Below are 19297 nucleotides of genomic sequence, written 5' to 3'. Positions count from 1 at the left end.
ATAGTAGCAATAACTTGGGACACCTGCCTGGCATTCAGGGTTGCCTAGGTGCACCTTGTGTCTGAAAATTTGAGCTATTTCTAGGGAAAACTAGATACAGAATGACCTAGGCCCAAACTTCTCCATGTTCTGTGTCCAAAACTGCTGTGTGGGGCACTCTTCACTGATCACTACAACTTCTGAAATCTGCAGCTTCTTTGTCCAGTAGGATTACATTACTTCTTCTCTCTTGTAATTAAGTATTGAGCATGACAATTTCTCAAAATAATAGAAAAATGGAAACCACATTTGGACAGTTCCAGGCCTGACCCATGAAAAGGTCCCAAGCCATATCATATATACATATGATACTTACAGTTCAGTTGTGCTAACTCATTTTGAAGCCGTGTGTTAAAAGTGAAGGAGTCTCCAGAAGGAAGAAGCTTAAATCACCATTGGAGGAGAGTCTCTGCCAATCATGACTGCCCACTGCAATTTTGGACTTAGCGTGAATAAGAAATAAACTTTTGGTGGTAGATTGTTTCCAAAGGTGGTCACAATAATCTCTCCCATCTTTCATCTCCCATGTGTAGGTATACACCAGTTATAAAAGACAAGGCAAGGAGATTCTTTTTCCATTTTACCATTTTCCCCTATGATAAGATTTTGCAAGACTAGTGTAATATAACAGGCAGGATACTGATGTCACTATAATCTACCAATGTTATTCAGCTTTCAACAGTTTTACTTCTAGGTGTGTGTGTGTGTGTGTGTGTGTGTGTGTGTGTGTGTGTATAGTTGTTTACAACTTATCACTTGTGTAGACTCATGTGACCACCTCCACAGTCAAGATTCAGAAGAGTTCCATTACCTCAGGGATCTCCTGTTGTTTCCCTTTTATGACACACCCACCTCTCCTCTCCCAACTTTGTCCCTTACCTCTGGCAACCACTAATCTGTCCTCTATTTCTAAGTTTTGTTATTTTAAAGAATGTTTTATAAATTGAATCATACAGTTTGTAACATTTGGACAGTGGCGCTTTTCACTCAACGTAATTCCCTGAAGATGGACTCAAATTGTTGCGTGTATCAGTAGACTCTTCCTCTTTATTACTAAGAAGTATCCCATAGTGTGGACATACCACAGTTTAACCATTCACCTGTTGAACAACATTTGGGTTGTTTCCAGTCTTGGGATATTCTGTATAAAACTGCCATGAACTTCCGGTATAGATTCTTGTATATAAGTGTTCATTTCTCCGAAATAAATGTCCAGAAGTGCAGCTGCTGAGACACATAGTAGTTGCATGTTTAGTATCTTCTTTTTAAAGAAAATGCAAACTTTTTAAAAATGGCTGTACCATTTTACCTCCCCAGCTGCAATGTATGAATGACACAATTTCATTGCATGCTCACCAGGACTTGATGTTATCATTTTTTTATTTTAATAATTCTGATAGGTATGTAATAGTAACTTGTGGTTTTAACTTGCATTTCCCTGATGACTGATGATGATATTGAACACTTTTTCGTGTGCTTCTTTGCTTCCTTGCCTCTTCAGTGCTCATGTACTATATCCTCTTCAGTAAAATGTCTGTTACTATTGTTTTGAGAGCTTTAAAATATATTCTAGACACTAGGTGTTTGGTGGATATATGGTTTGCAAATACTTTCTATGAATATGTAGATTGTCTTTTCATCCTCTTCAGGCTTTTTGCAGAGCAAATGTTTTTAATTTTGATGAGATCATAGTTATCAAATTTTGCTTTTATGGATTGGGCTTTTGGTATTGAATCTAAGAATTCTCTCCCAGAATTTTTTTTTTTAGTAGGAGCTGTTTGTATATTTAGAAATCAGCCCTTGTCAGTCTCATCATTTGCAAATATTTTCTCCCAGTCCACAGGGTATCTTTTAGTTTTGTTTATGGTTTCTTTTTCTGTGCAAAATCTTATAAGTTTGATTAGGTCCCATTCCCCAAACTTTTGTCTCAAAGATTTTCTCATGTGTCTTTTCTTTTTATAAAATGCATTAAATCTTTATATTTAAGTCTGTGATCCATTTTGAGTTAATTTTTGCCATAAGGCATGATATTTAGGTCAAGTTTTGTTTTTTAAACTTATGGACATCCAGTTGCTCCAGCACATTTGTTGATAAAGCTATCTTTCCTGAATTGAATTGTTTTTGCCACTTTGTCAAAATCATTTGAGCATATTTGGGTGGGACTATTTCTGAATTCTCTATCCCATTCCAATCATCTACGTGTTTATCCCTCGCTAATATCACACTGCCTTGACTACTTAATAACTGGTAGAGTGATTCTGCCCACTGTATCCTTCTTTGCTGAGATTATTTTTGCTATTCTAGGGCCTGTGACTTTCCATATACATTTTAGAATAAGCTTCTTTATTTCTATACAAATTCTTGCTGGAATTTTGATAGAAATTTCATTAAACCTAAAGATAAACCAAAGTAAATTTGACATTTTTACTATGTTGATTCTTCCAGTTCATAGATATGTGTCTCCCTTTATTTAGGTCTCCTTTGATTTCTTCCAATAGTAGTAGTGTAATTTTCAGGATACCAATCCTGTATGTGTTTTGTCGAATACACATCTAAGTGTATCCGTTTTTGTTTTTTTTTTTTTGGAGAGATGCATGTGGTAGTCTGTTTTTAATTTTGCTTTCCATTTGTATCTTCTTAGTATACATAAATGTGATTGATTTTTGCATGTAGATCTTGTGTCCTGCAACTTTGCTGAACTCATTAGTTCTAGGAGATAATTTTATAGATTCCTTGGGAACGAGTATTCATAAAGAAAATCATTTCATTTGCAAATAGAGACACTATTTTTTTCCTTTCCAATAGGTTTGCCATTTATTTCTTTTTCTTGCCATATTAAAGTAGTTAGAATATTCAGTACTTTGAAGAGTATGAGTATTGGCAGCATTGTGCCTTTTGTTAGAGTATTCAGTCATTCACCATTAAGTATGATGTTAGGTATGGATTTTTTTCATACCTGCTCTTTATCAAGTTGAGGTAATACCCCTCTACTTATAACTTGCTGAGTATTTTTTTTTTAATTATTTTTGGGTGTTGGACTTTATCAATGGATAAGATCATATGAGTTTTCTTCTTTTGCTTATTGATATGATAGATTACATTGATTGGATTTTGGATGTCAGACCAACCTTGCATATTTAGAATAAATCCCACTTGGTCTTGATGTGTAATTCTTTTTATATATTGTTAGATTCAGTTTGTTCATTTTTGTTTCAAGGATTTTTGTGCCTAAATTCATAAGACCTACATGGATCTGTAGTTTTAATTTTTTATACTTTCCTTTTCTATTTTTTTTGGATTTGGGTAATACTAGTCTCATAAAATGAATCGGGAAATGTTCCCTATTCTTATATTTTCTGGAAGAAATTTGATAAAATTTATAATATTTTTTTACATTTATACAGAATTTTCCCATGATGACATCTGGGCCTAGAGATTAATTGTGGGGGCGGTTTTTAATCATAATTCAATTTTTAAATGATTCTAGAGCTATTCAGATTATCTAATTCAATGTTGATTGAATTTTTGTACCTTATGGGTTTCAACAAATTCATCCATTTCTTCTAAGTTGTAAAATTTATGCGTGTAAAATTACTTGTTTTTTTTATAAGAATATAAGAATATTTTCTTTTATTATCTTTTTAATGACTATGGATTCTTTAGGGTATCTCTTTTTAAATTCCTAGTGTTGATGATTTGTGCCTTCTTTGCTGTTATTTTTTTTTTTCAGTCTTGTTCAAAGTTTGCCAATCTAGTTGCTGTTTTTGTTTGATTGACTTTTATATACTGTTTTCCTTTCAATTTCATTATTTTCTTTCTGATCTTTTTATCATTTTCTTCCTTCTGCTTACACTGGGTTCCTTGTGCTCTTTTTTCTAGTTTTTTGTTTTTGTTTTTTTAATGGTAGAAACATAGATTAGTGAATTGAGACCGTTCCTTATTTCTACCATCCAATCATGCCTTTTTTAGTGACTTTGCCACTTCCACCATCATGCAGTGGAATCTTGTTCTGCTTCATGTGAATTTCAGCTGGCTCTGTGACTTTCTTTGGTCAATAAAAAGCAATAGAAGTAATGTTCTGTGACTTTTGCGACTAAGCCTTATGAGAACTAGGAACACGTTTTATCCTCAAGGAAGCCAGGTTCCATGTGAAGAAGCATGAGCTAGGTCAATGGGGTACCACAATGGTAGTCAAAAACAGAGCCACAAAATGTGAACAGAACATCCTAGATCCTCTGGCTCCAACCATATAGAGCATAGATGAGCCTTATCATCTGAGACTTGCTGGAATTTATGACCCCCAAAATATTGAACAATTCAATGATTGTTGTCTTTTTTTTTAATTCTTTATTGGGGTATAATTGATTTACAATGTTGTGTTAGTTTCAGATGTACAGCAAAGTGAATCTGTTATACAAATACATATATCCACTCTTTTTTCAGATTCTTTTCCCTCTACTCATATTTGATTGTTATCTTAAGCCACAAAATTATGGAGTTGTTTTTTACACAGTAACAGATGATCAAATATTTTTATTTGTGGAGCTACTAAGATTTGTACTTTGTTTGTTACCTTGTCTAACAATACCTTAACTTATGCAAAAGTAGCAAACAAATTTTTCAGACTGAACTTTTGATATAGATAACACAATTATGTAATATAAGCAGTGATATGCATACATTTAATGAGTTTTAAACATTTCATTCATGGTGTTGATGAAAAATACATTAGGCATAATCCCTAGATACTTTAGATATCTTTATTGTAAATTTAACAAAAATTGATTAAAAAAATGGTATTGTGGTAAAACTTCAAGTCCCACATATTAACTATTCTTTTGGAATTGAGTTTCAAGTACTTAAATTAATATTACATTTTAGGTAGTGGCATTATTATTATTTAAAGATAGAATAAAACTTCTCAAAATAATAGGAAAAAATGGAAAACAAGCTATTCAAGGTTTAATGAGCAGGCAACATATTAAACTCATGTTTTAATAGGCAAATGCTGGAAAAAGGAGGGGGTATGGAGAACTGGCATTCTGGTATTACACATATCATAGGCAAAGTTCCATACATACTGCTAATTACCAAACTATTGATAGTCCTCTTAATTAGAACCAATCCTATGACCATAAGGAAGGGCCCAACACTCTAAAAGAACTTGTGGGACCTGGGTTAGAGTTCGAGTTCTGACATCACTTCCTTTTCACCAGATCACTTACCCATTTTGACCTGAATTTTCTAATGAGTAAAGCTCCTTAATTTTATGCTTCTAAATAATTCCCTCCTAACCACCATATATGTCACACATCTTTAAAGAAGAAGCTACAGAAACTAATCTAATCTACTCATAATTTACAAGAAACTTTGAAAAATCAAATATTTTGGAAGCTTGCTTATCCTTTTACATTTAATATGATTCTTACCAACAAAAGAAACATTTTCAAATACCCCAAATGTATATTTCAACATTAATGAAATGTTAAGGTCCATTTAATCTATGGCATGATACCATCAATATTTTCTAATTATTTGTATACCATTTGAGCCTCATATTCCAGCATCCTTATAACTTGATAAAATGGATATAGATCATTTCACCTAAGAAAATCAAGATCCATCTGTTATATTTTAAATGCATCTGTTCATCTGCTAAATCCATTTGTCAAATTCATTTAAGTTAACAGAGATTTACTCTAAGTACATAAAATATGTGAGAAAAAGAATTAAGGCAGAGTCCTGCTTTACCAGATACCAGGGGAAAAATGCTTACTCAAAGTGAACTATTTTTCCAAATGTTTAAAAAATGTTTTTAATATAGTTTACCTGAATTCTATAAAGTATGCTAATCTGCTTTGAAAACTATCCTCAATGATAGAGAGGATAATTTTTAGGTAATGCAAACATGTTTTTAACTTTTATTTTTAAACCTATTTTAACTTCAAGGGAATATTAAAATATTATATTTAGATATATGGAAGAGAGATGATGGGAAGGAACGTTAGGTCAGCCTTCTGATGGTAATGCAGATTTTCATGAGTTTGAATTGGAAGAAATTTATAAAACATATGCACTTAGTGTCAATGCCATTTCTTCCACTTAAACATTGAGATTTACACAAGTTGAGCATTCTACCAAGATCCACAGATGTTTGGAGAAGATTGAGAAGGTGGGTCCAGAAGACACTAGAGGCAGGGAAAGTGACTGGCTATTCAGATCATCTCTTGTACGTTAAACAAATGACCTTCCCTTCTACACTGACCTTGATCCCAAGATGAACTTCTTTCATGGTCTCATCCAACTTTCTTAACATGACATTTAATATGGGCCAAATAAACCTCTTCATATCTTATCTGCTCCCTGTAATTTTTCTCAGCAAACATAAGTCTTTGTACCATTTATGAATAAAGTAAACCCTCCTGTAAAAGTATCTGAACCTCAGGTCCTCATCTGTGCAATGGGACAATACTATCTACTACTACATTAAGCTACTATGAAGTCATTAAAAAAGAATAAGGTATGTAAAATGACTAATAATGTCTACATACAATTTGTATTTGCCACATACAATTTTAAGGAATTATTTCTGATTCACATAACTTGCACATCTACTACCATTTCAGAACTTACCATAGTTTTCACAATCCTGAAACTTTTTCATATGCTCTTTTCTCTGTTTGGATAATCTTCACTCAACCCTCCTCTATGTTTCTCATCTATGTAATCCTTACTTATCTCCAAAGATCTAAATCACCTGTGGCCTCCACCCTCTACTATCAGTCTTCTCCTCACTGTATTTGAGGACTCTCTCCCCTACTTTCCTTTATCATATCACTTGTGAGTCCTTATTAAATACTCATCTCTCCCCCAGCCTCTGCACTAACTCCTAAGTGGCAGACTCCTTTCTAATTCAACTTTGTATCCCCAAAGTCCAGCATCTAGAAGCTATTTAAGAACTGTTTTCTGAAAGGAGAAAATAAAGAATTATACTATTAGGCCATTTTCTCCTTATTTTAAATGTTTACTGGGTCTAGAATATTCTCCCCCACACTTAATGATGTGTTCTCTTGTCACTTCTTGTATCAGATATGACACGATTTCTCAAGCAGGAAGTGAAAGGCTTTCTTTTGTGTGCTCGTAATATTCGATTTATAATTTTATGGCCATTGCGGTAATTTAACCATCTCCTCTTTCCCATGTTTCATGTCTTTTTAAAAAGTATAGTTCTAAAGACAGGGATCCCAAATTCAGGTGCCAAATGGGCCAGACAACCACGAGCATAAAATGGAAGAAGGTGGTGTTATAACAGTTAACATTTGCTTAACTTTTACCTCATTCCAGACACTGGGACTTATTAACTCTTCTAGCCTCACACCGATGCTATGTGTTAGAGAATATTTTTATCCCATTTAAAAATAAACTAAAGCACAGAGAATTTAAGTAACTCTCTGCACTGGAGGAGGCAGAATTTGAACCCAAACAGGTCTGCTCCAGGGTCTACACTCTTAGGCACTGGAGTAAATAACGCTAGGTAGTAGAAGGGTACGTAGGAGTGTGGGCGAATAAAGAGAGGACACATGATCTTTCTAAACAGCCCCTAAGACTCACTGGCTTAATACAATAAGTCATGCTAATGGTCAAGCAAAGTCTATGGTGATTGGGTGCTTTCCAAGTGACTTGTTAATCCTAGCTCAATTTGACTAATACATAGAAAATAATGACTTCTACAGAGAAAGAAAACCTTATTCTGAACTCAGCCTCATAGGGTAATGGACAGAGAAGTAGCACAGCACCCAGCCATCTATAAATGCTGCCCTTTGTTGTATAAAACATACCATTGAGATATTGAATTGTGTTCCCTGTGTTATACAGTAAATCCTTGTTGCTTATAAAAGAAACACAAACAAAAACATACCATTGAAAATTCAGAGTTCATTTACTCCCATGAGTGAAATCCTTCCACTGTTCTTCCTATGTTTTTGAAGTTTCTGATTCATGGCAAGGATTTAAAAAGTTTTTGCATGAATAAATAAATGAATATAAGTGTGAAGTGTTGTTGGTAATGTCTACACTAGAATCTTTGCTTGTTAATATTAGGATCAAATGATCTCTAGGAAAATCACATACTCCTAGATCTGGAGGAGAATCATTTACAAAAGACTTTAGACAGAAAGATATACAAAGAATCTAAAAAGCCTTCAGAAGTTTTTGTCTGAAATCTTCTTATTGGAGGGGAAAAATGCTTTCCTGAAGTTACAACAAAATGTTTTACACAAAACTGTATGTGATAAAAACTAGAACAGTTTCTTTCTATAAACATTAAAACTTTTGAAGTAGTTCAGCAAGAGAAATATACAAATGTTGAAAATTAATTAATTTAGGTAAATTTCTTGATCATTTGAAAAAGTGCCACTAATTATTCATGCAATTCTGAAATAAACTAATCACCTAATAATTATAATATCCATGAATTTTTTGGTTCAAACCTCGGTCCAGCATTTGTCAATTCTTGTTGAAGGCAGATTAATAAACTTCTTATTCATTGCAGTTTTTTAATAAAACATCTCTTTTTATCTTTTTTGAATATTTTTATTTGTTTTTTCTTTAAAACTTTTGAAGGGCTTCTATTTCTAATAACATCTCCAACTAATTATCCTAAGAAGTAGCATTCCATAACAAATTTTATCACACACACACACAGATACACATACAATCCAAATATTCTGGATAAAACATAGTAAAAAGCTTTTTTAAAACAGACTTCATTTTTAAAGCAGTTTTATGTTCACAGAAAATAAATATTTTTTGAAATCACAAATGTGATCTCAAGAAAATAAAGAAAATATTCAGGTTGGCAAAAATAAAGACCAAAATAATAATAATAGTAAGCATAGTAAGCAGGACTAAAGTTATGGGTTTTTGAGGCCATTTACCAATTTCAGTAAATTGGGTCTTGGATTTCAAGGTTCATGTAGAGGACGGAATATAGAAGCCTTGCATTTAAATGAAACATAGAATGGGAGCTAGCATACTCTAGTCTCCCACCAAACAAACACAAATAGCCAGGGTCTTTAAAGTATCAATTCTACACCATCAGTAAAAAAGTAGTCTAGAAAACATTCTTCTATATGCAAAATGAGACATCGAGGATAAATAATATTTCTGCCTTAGCTTGATCTCGGTGAGAGAAAAAAAAAACATTCTTCTGAATATTCATAATCTCAAGATGATCAATAAACTTAAGGTATCCCAGGAGAAGCAAAAGCAAATTCTCCCTGGAGAAACAAACGACAGTCTATGCCTCATAGGATTCCCAAGTTAAAACCCATCAAACATGTTCACACTGCAAAATTACAAAACTGGTAGGAAAATGAGTTTTGCTGAGTTGAGATTTTTCAGAGCTAAAGAGAAAATTAGGGAACTGCAAGATAAGCTGGGAATAAAGGATGTACTATGCTTCAGAGAGGGGCAAAGAGATGAAAAAATGTGAGAGTGTAAGAGATAGGAAAAGCTGTAACATTTCTCTTATTGAGTTGCAATGGAGAGAATAGAGGTAATGTAAAAAAGGTCAAATTTAAAGGGATAATGGCTGATACTTTTTCCAAATTGATGAAAGCCATGGATTCTTAGGTTTAGAAAGCACAATAAATCCCAAGCAATATAGATAAAAAGTAATCTTCATCTATTTACAAATGGTGAAAGACAGGAAGGGGTAGAGAGTTGAGTAGGCATAAAAATGCATACACATAGAGAAAGATCTAGAGAGAAAGAGAGAGAACATAATGATGTTAGAAGAGAGTTCTGGGGAGAGGTATCTGACTATGTAACTATTTCCCCACACATCTATTTTTTAACTTTGAACACTTTACTTTCATTTGAGCCTATCCCATTTATGAAACATACTCTTTTTTCATAGTACATGTTTTCCATGAGGGCTCATTAAAGTAATTTATTTCTTGGACCTAATCTTTCCTGACTAATAAAAACTTGAAAAACCTAGAATTGCACAGCTCTTTCGGTAAACAAGATCTTTCTCATTCCGAAGCAAAAGGAATTGGTTGGTAACACGACATTATCTAATTTTACACCATCTTGTTTCAGCCCCTGAATCAAACCAGCCATTGGCTCTGTCAGTCAAGCTGTTTTTTAAATTACTATGATTCTTGACATTCGAAAGGAAATCAAACCCTTTTTTTTGGTGACAGGTCTTGAAACTGAAGTACATTTGGACATTTTGAACTGCCCTGCTGTTAAATCTTACCTAAATACACTGCCTTACATTCCCACACCTGACCTGCCGGCTTTTTTATTTCTCCATCTGCTAAGTGGCACAATGCCCATCAAACACACTAGACTTGCCTAAGGAAGTGAGCTCCAAAGCAACTCCTGGGGGAAAGGGTAGATGAGAACGCCTCCAGGGAATGATTCAACATTTGAGCTGCTGTGAGGAGACACATAACAAAAGCATTCATCCACCCATCTCCAAAAACATTATGCCTCTTGACTGCGCTTCCTATGGTGATGTATTTTTGCTATTAAATGGCTGCAGAACCTTGGAAAGCCTGACAGGTTTTATCAGCCTTGACAGCTGTCTCGAAGAAACAGCAGGCAACCTATAACTTCAACCATCGTGTGCAGCTATCTCCTCGGGTCCTGCCAGAGTTTGCAAAGCTGAGTCTGATCATCACTCAGACAGAGGCCCTCCCTGATGAATGTGTACAGGCCTCTTCAGGGCAGGGATCTTTTAGTGCAGGGAGCCAGGGTTTCAGATTATGGTGAGACTACATTAATTGGAACCTGGATGGTGACATTTAGGGCTGTTAAGACAGTTAGTCCAAATTCAAGTATTTATTTCTGGTACCTCTATGTTCCTGGCAGTGGGATAGGCCCTGCAGGGGAAGCAAGAAGAAATTAAATTGCAATCATGCCTATTAAGCAGCTTAGAGTACAAGGTGTTCCATCTCTTAGTACCTATCAGTCCTTCCCTATAGGACAGTCACATATTCAAGCCTTCCCTCTCCTCTACCTGCCAATCTTCCCGTGATCCTTTCTTCAACTCGTTCCATTACTTTTTTTTTTTTTTGCCCCACAAACTTCTTGTAAAAGGAACTACACTGAATGCTCCTGCTATAAATTGAAAATTTGTGTCCCCTCAAAATTCCTATGGTGAAATCCTATAACCCCCAAGGTTATATTAAAAGATGAGGCATTGGGAGGTGATAAGGTCATGAGGGTGGAGTCCTCAGGAGTGAGATTAGTGCTTTATAAAAAAGGCCTGAGATGTCTCTCTCACCCCTTCCATCATGAGAGGATGCAGCAGGAAGGTGCCATCTCTGAGCCAGAAAGTGAGCTCTCACCACAGCTCCATCATACTGACACTTTGCTCTTGGACTTCCCAGAAGCCAGAACTGTAAGAGATAAATTTCTGTTGTTTATAAACTACCCAGTTTATGGTACTTTTTTCTAGCAGCCCAAATGCACTCAGAAAGTCCCCATACCTTCACCGGGTTACCTTTCAAACTGCAAAATTGTCTTTCGCCTCTGACTCGCAAGGAAACTGCTTGTCCTGCAAGAACTGTCTTACTTTTCCAGCCAAAGGCTTCATTCTCCTGCCTCTTCAGTGTCCAATCTCACTCTGAAATCTCTGCTTCCAGGGCACCAGAGACAGTTCTCTCTTTAGGTTCTGCCAGGTGACTTTGTATAACAGAAATGAAAAAAAAAAAAAAAAAAAAAAAAAAAAACACAGAGTAAGAGAGATCTAAGGATTATTCCTGGTTTTGACACTAGGGACATGGGTGACTTAACCTCCCTAAGCTGGAATGTTCCCTCAGTATAAAAACATTTATGACCCCCCTTGGAGGGTCACTGAGAAAGCATTTAAAATGCCTAATAGCACACTGAATGATACATATTGTGTATAAGTTTGCATATGTTTTCTGGTGTTTTTAAAATTCTTCTCAATCTCTCTCACCTTGTCCTGCTCTGTTATCTGATCCTGACCCTCTTGAAAACAAAAAAAATGTGTCAAGGACAAGCATGTATGATTCAGAGCTAGAAAAACCTGGGTTCCAATCAAGCACTGCTTTTTTTTTTTAAACTTTATTATTATATTAAAGTGTAGTTGATTAATAATGTTGTGCTAGTTTCAGGTGTACAACAAAGTGATTCAGTTATACATATACATGTATCTATTCTTTTTCAAATTATTTTCCCAATTAGGTTGTTACAGAATATCGAGCAGAATTCCCTGTGCTATACAATAGGTGCTTGTTGGTTATCCATTTTAAATATAGCAGCGTGCACATGTCAATCCCAAACTCCCTAACTATCCCCTGCCCTTCCCCTAAGTTCATTCTCTAAGTCTGTGAGTCTGTTTCTGTTTTGTAAATAAGTTCATTTGTATCACTTTTTTTTAGATTCCACACATAAGTGATATCATACAATATTTCTCTTTCTCTGTCTGACTTACTTCACTCAGTATGACAATCTCTAGGTCCATCCATATTGCTGCAAATGGCATTATTTCATTCTTTTTAGTGGCTGAGTAATATTCCATTACTCATATGTGGCATATATGTACCTCATCTTCTTTATCCATTCTTCTGTCGATGGACACACTGCTTTTTAAAAATTGTATTTAAACTTTTTAAATTTTGAAATAATTTAAGACTCCCAAGAAGGTGCAAAACTTACAAAGAGGTCTCAAGTATCCCTTACTCAGCTTTCCCCAATGAGCATCTTATATAACCATAATACATAATTCAAAACCAGGAAACTGACATTGGTACAATCTTATTTCCACAATTATAGACTTCATTTGAATTCCACTAGTTTTCACAAGTGCTTCAAGTACTGCTATTCACTGTTTATGGAAAGTTTACTTAATCTGTCTGAGCTTTAGTCTGTAAAATAAGAATAATTTATCATCATCAACCTCATAGAGAGTTTTTGAGTTTTATGGGAGGTCTCATATGTAAATTCACATACATCCAACCTATTGTGGGTTATAGTTAGAACTATTACTCCCAGGCAGTGTTCTGTGGTCAGTTAGAGCACAGACTCTAGGGCCAGAAGGCCTAGCTTTGTATACTTGCTCTCTACTTCCTACTTGGTAATCTCTCAGACCATCAGTTTCTTCAGCACAGAAATGGGGATAATAATAGCACTTACCCGAGTATAGTTTTGAGAGAGTTTAGGTAATATTTTAAAAGAACTTCAAATGTTACCTGACATCTAGTAAGTATTGTGCTAGCTCTTACTACATCTATAGTGTCTAGTACTTACTAGGAGGATAATAAATGTTCATTTGTATTTGTATTTTATTATTCTCCTTGTCCTTTCAATGTTGGTTTATGGGATTCTGCCCTCAGCTGTCTTCCTTATCAAATACAGAGAATTTCTATAAATTCTCACCTACTCTCAGGATTTCACCAATTCCCAGGTCTATACCTCTATCTTATATACCTGCTTTTGCTCCCAGATCTGAATTACAAGTTTCACACAGACATCTCTAAATAAAACTCATTCTTATCTTTTTCTCTGAAACACTGGGACCTTGATAAGAGTTCACTCTGAGCTATGAACTTGCAGGCAAGGAGAGTAATCTTCCTACAGGCAGGGAGCTGTGAGCCCTTCCCCCCAGATTTCTTACCTTCCCTCACCCACCACCTTCCACTCTCATCCACCCCCACAGTCAGCAAGAAATCTGTCAAGTGGGGCGAAAGCATAGGTGAGGAGGAGGTAACCAACTCAGGCAGAAGTGTTGCCAAGATGTATATTGGGGTCTCTGGACAGCAGGAATTCTTGGGGTGCAAGACATGAGAACTCACTGTTCGTTATGTGGGTTGACAATGTTGTATTAACATGATGTTCTTCATCTGTCTGTCCTTGAAGGAGGGTGTATTAGTTTCTTAAGACTGTAACAATAACGACAAACTGGGTGGCTTAAACCACAGACATTTATTGTTTCACAGCTTTGGATGCTAGAAGCCAGAGATCAAGGTGTTGTCATGGTTGGGCTCTTTCCATGGTCTGTAAGGTGGAATCTCCCCTAGCTTGTGCTTGTTTGTGACACTGGTATTCCTTGACTTGTGAAACATTACTCCAGTCTCTGCCTTTATCTTCACATGGTGTTCTCCCTGTGTACCTATTTGTCTCCAATTTTCCCCTTTTTATAAAGACACTAGTCATGGGGCTTCCCTGGTCCAGTGGTGGTAAAGAATCCTCCTTGCAATGCAGGGGTCGCCGGTGTGATCTCTGGTAGGGGAACAAAGATCCAACATGCCGCAGGGCAACTAGGCCAGTGTGCCGCAACTACTGAGCTCATACGCCTCAACGAGAGAGCCTGTGTGCCACAAACTACAGAGCCCATGTGCCCTGGAGCCCGTGCACCACAACTAGAGAGAGAAAATCCCCACGCCACACTAGAGAGAAGCCTGCGTGCCACAACAAAGACCCGACACAGGCAAAAAAATAAAATAAAGTAAAATAATTAAATAAATAAATGTTTAAAAAATAAAGACACTAGCCATATTGAATTAAGGTTCACCCAAATGATCTCATTTTGACTCAATTACCACTGTAAAGATCCTATCTCCAAGTAAGTTCCGATTCTGAGGTCCTGTGGGTTAAAACTTTATCATACGAATTTGGGGGGGACACAATTCAACCCGTAGTAAAGAATGAGCCCCAAGATAGGAATGAATGTGTTTCTTCTGTACTTTCTTCTCCTCCTTCCTAGATAGGGGAAAATACTATTTGCCCTTATACTTTAGGGGTGAAATAATATTACCCAGTAGTAATGGAAGTAAGTTTTATGTTATGAGTTAGAATTTCTTCTGACAGGTCTTAAAACTCTTTATGATTTTGTATGAGGAAAGAAAATATTAAACTTTTTGCTAATAAAGTTGTAAAGCAGGAATGAATAGAAATAGAGATGGACAAGGAGATTCAAGGAAGTAAGTCAGGGTTCAGATGTCTGGGCCCAGAGTGGGCCTATTGTCAACCTATAATCCTGAATGTTCATTGCAAGAAACACAAAAAGGGACTGCTTTTGTGGGACAACATTTGTGTGACCAAGAGATGTGATAAACTAAACAATCATCTCCAGTAAATAATAGGGATGACTCTCCAGGGAAGGCTGGACATCATGGGAGAGGGACCATCGTCCTGCCTATGAGTGGTGTCCTGTTAAATACATACATACATATTTGGCCCTACTCTGGGTACCTCTTCTGAATCTCTTCAGTGTAATCCTGTCCCTAAGGGGCCTCCCAATGCCTTGAGGAGTGGGCTGGATGCTCCCTCACCTGCAGCTTGGATCTTTTCTGGGAAACCCAAAGAGAAGACACTCACGTGACATTGGTTTGCCAGTGACAAACAGTGAATCGTATCAGAGGTAATACAAGGGGCATAGAAGCAGAGCAGAACACTGAGGGAAGAACTTGTGGTGCGTGGGGGACCAAAGTTGATAATTCCCGATATAAGAGTTCAGAGTTTGGTTCCATCCTGGAAGAATACTTGATGGAGCATCAGGAACTGGGGTTGAAGGCAAATCAACAAAGGACAGCATGGGAGACTTAGTGCATCCATGCTCACCAACGTAGGGTCCTCTCCTCAGAATGGAGATATGGCCTTCTCCACATTGAATTATGATCATCCTAAGCCTATAGAACTTTATTTTGAACACTTATTTTAGCTTAATCTTGAATTTTTATTCTTGTAGCAGCAGGTAGGTAGGGGTTAAGGTGAGTTACAGATAATAGTAAAATTAAATGTCACTCAGTCTCTCTGAGAGGCAGGCCTAGTCCTAGGCCTAGTGTTACATTCGCCGGACCGGTATCCACTCGCAGGGTAGAAACTAAGGGCAAGGAAAGCTGGAAAATGTAGTTTGCCTCAATGCCTGAGTGAAGGAGGAAATGGGTTTGGCAAATATTTACTTGATCTCTGACATAGCCTGGCCTTTTGGGTACCAAACATCTTTACCTTTCTCCCACACATAGCATATACTCACCCCTTTTCCCAAGGGTTATAAACCAAAGTGATAAATCCAATCAGTGCTCCCAACTCAAAGTCCAGGACCTCAGGGTGACACACAGCTATTCAAGTCCAGAAGTAATTCTTCAAGATCCAGGTTCAATGATACAAGACGACAAATTACCTGTACCTTCCCTCTCTACAATACGATATGGTAGAATAAAGACAGGCTAACTATAATCAATACTTCCATTTGGAAAACAAAATTATGGGAGATACATAGTGGCCCTTAGCCTGTAACAAGATGAACCTCTGCCAGGAAGGCATCACAAGGTCTCCGTGCCCTGGTGGTGGGGAATGTTCCAGATTAGATCCTAATCTTACTCTCTGGGAGGAAATCTTTTGTCTTTTGTTCTCTGTGGCCCATGGCTCCACTTTCCAGAAGGCTTTTTTTCCTCTATTCTATGTGCCCATCCCTGAGGCAGTTATTTGTGAGTATGCCCACTTTGGGTGACCTACAGCTTTCATAGCTCACTTCCTGATGCTGTAAGTCTGGGCTTTCAAAAGTTGTTTTAATGATACAATAGTTAATAGTTTCTTTAATTCTGTAATTCAGGTTCATGGAGCTTTTGGAAATACTGTTCCAAAACTTTTATTGTTTATCCATTTGCTTCCATTTGGTACCTTATAACAGGGACTACACACAAATTCTTTCCTGTACTTTATTCTGAAGGCTAATTTATTTCTTCGCTTTCTCATCTCTATGAAGCTCTCTCTCCAGCTAATATAGGTAGCTGGAGAATACTTGAAATAATAGGCAGGAGGGATACACATTTGATGTGAATTTTTCTATAGGGTAAAAATCTGAAGTCCTTGAGGGCTTTTGTCAAGAGCTTTTTTTTTTCAATTTGATATCCTACTGTTTCGGATCTAGAAGCAATTAGCTTTTCCAATCTTTTGAGACCTTAAATTTCTAGACTCTCTCTATTCCCTTTACCTCTGCTTGTAAACTTCCAATTCTTTCCTGGTTCAGCATTTTCAAATACCTTGCTATAAGCAAAAAGTAGAATAAAAAACACATCATCACTCAGATGCTTTCCAACTCTGTACCTGAAAACAGAGACTAGTAGATAAATAATCTTCCTTGTAGATGTCAATGTTACAGGTTTTTTTTTTTTTTTTTTTTTTTTTTTTGGCAAGACATACCTGTCCACCTTTCCAGCCTCTGAAATAGTGTCCGCACTGCGGGCTGCTTGACCACTAGGTCAATGACACTATTTCTGGTGTTACGGCAGCATCCTTCTACTGCAAGGTACTAATTTCTATTTGTAAGGTAACCCTGACTGCTATAGCAGATATATCCCCAAGTCTAAGTGACTCACTAAATAAAGTTACTTTATCACATATATTTCAAAACAGGAGTTTATGATCAATATGTGATCAATATTCCAGGATTCCACAACGTCCCACTCATAGTTTCCAAGAAAAGAACATGGAGAATTGTGCACAGCATGTTTTAATAAGTTAGGTCTAGAAGTGATGTATTTGTTCAGGCTGCTGTAGCAAGATACCTTAGACTGGGTGGCTTAAACAACAGCGATTTATTTTCTCACAGTTCTGGGGGCTGGAAGTCCGAGATCTGGGTGCCAGCCTGGTTGGGTTCTGTTGAGAGCTCTCTTCCAGGCTTGTGGATGGCTTCCTTCTCTCTGTGTCTTCACTTGGTGAGGGAGAGAGACAGAGAGAAACAGAGAGAGATACACACAGAGAGAGACAGAGAGACAGAAGGAGAGAGATCTCTTTCTCTTCTTATAGGGCCACAATCTTATTGGATGAGAGCCTACCCTTATGATCTTAATCTTATAATCCTTAATTACCTCCTAAAGACTCTATCTCTAGGTGCAATCACATCAGGAGTTAGGGTTTCAGCATAAGAATTTTGGGAGGACACAATTCAGTCCATCACAAGATTCCTTACGTTCCAGAAAAAAACTGTCTCTATTATGAAGTTAGGGATTTTATAGCTAACTTCAGTAAGCTCCTGTAAAAATTTTATCACAGATAATGTAAAATAAGAGTGCATCCTACCACCACTAAAAGAGATTAGTGCTACAGCACTGAGGAAGAGAGTTAGACCTCGGCTGTCAGCATGTGGCTTTGGGATTTCAGGCATAATGTTTAAACTCTAAGAGCTTCAGTTAATTCACTTGAAAAAAAAATTGACTTAAGCTAGTGAGAGGTGATCACATATAGGGTTTATTCTTTTTCATTTTTCCTCTTCTAGTTTATGTTAGTATGTTATATAATGATTATTAAACTATGATGTTTAATTTATATCTTTTTAAACACATTTTATCTTAGTTTCAATTCTCCCAAAAGCAGAAACTGAGGCAAGAATTTGGGAGCAAGGATTCAGGTGAGAGTTGAGATTAGCATACAAAACACCCTCTCTTCAAATAAAGAAACCAGTTACAGTATAAGCAAACAGAGTTCTAATTACTTATAGCACCAAGGGAGAACATTACATAGACAATTTTGAATCGTGTATCATTAGAGAAAAGATTGTACAATATTTATTGCTGATGGACTCTAAGGTTCTTAGGGTGGAACACAAGTCTTTGCATTGGTTGATTTCTTAATAAAACTTGATGCAAGCCAGGCAAGCATCTAAGCAAAGAAGAATGTGTATACAAGTCACAAGACATTCTGTGGTTTCATTGCATAACTGATAAAGGTGATTTTTAAGTTCTCAGTCTTACATAATCAATGGGTGTGGTTGTTCTGGTTTTCATAGAGAAGGGAGGAAAACCAGCAAAATATGGATTAATGCATAGATTATCTGCTGGGGGTGACGGAAGAAAACTGGGGTATTTATCCTCTCGTCTTTCATTGATTAAGGACTGTTTCTGGAGTGTTAGCTCCCTAGCAGATCTGACTGCCCCTTGCATTGGCTTTGCAGTCTGGAAAGGCCAGAGAACATTCTCAGGAAGAGAGACACAGGAAGCCATGGACATATTTGGGAACTCTGTAGGTCATCCTCAGGTTAGACTGAAGACACATGAGAGAGGAAAGGACACTCACAGCATTTGCTAACAGTATTTAAGGACAACACTAAAAAAATGAAAACAATTTAGTTTCACATTTAATTATAGACCTAAATGTTGCATCTCCTCTTAGATTGCACAATTTTGAAAAATAAAGTGTATTGACTCAGGGTGAGTGAGAAATTATTTTTGTAGTAAACACAGAAAAATATGGAATTTCAGTGCTATCTAAACTTATC

This window comes from Tursiops truncatus, chromosome 2, assembly GCF_011762595.2.
Source record: "Tursiops truncatus isolate mTurTru1 chromosome 2, mTurTru1.mat.Y, whole genome shotgun sequence".
Taxonomy (NCBI): Eukaryota; Metazoa; Chordata; class Mammalia; order Artiodactyla; family Delphinidae; genus Tursiops; species Tursiops truncatus.
This window is presented reverse-complemented; position numbering follows the sequence as displayed.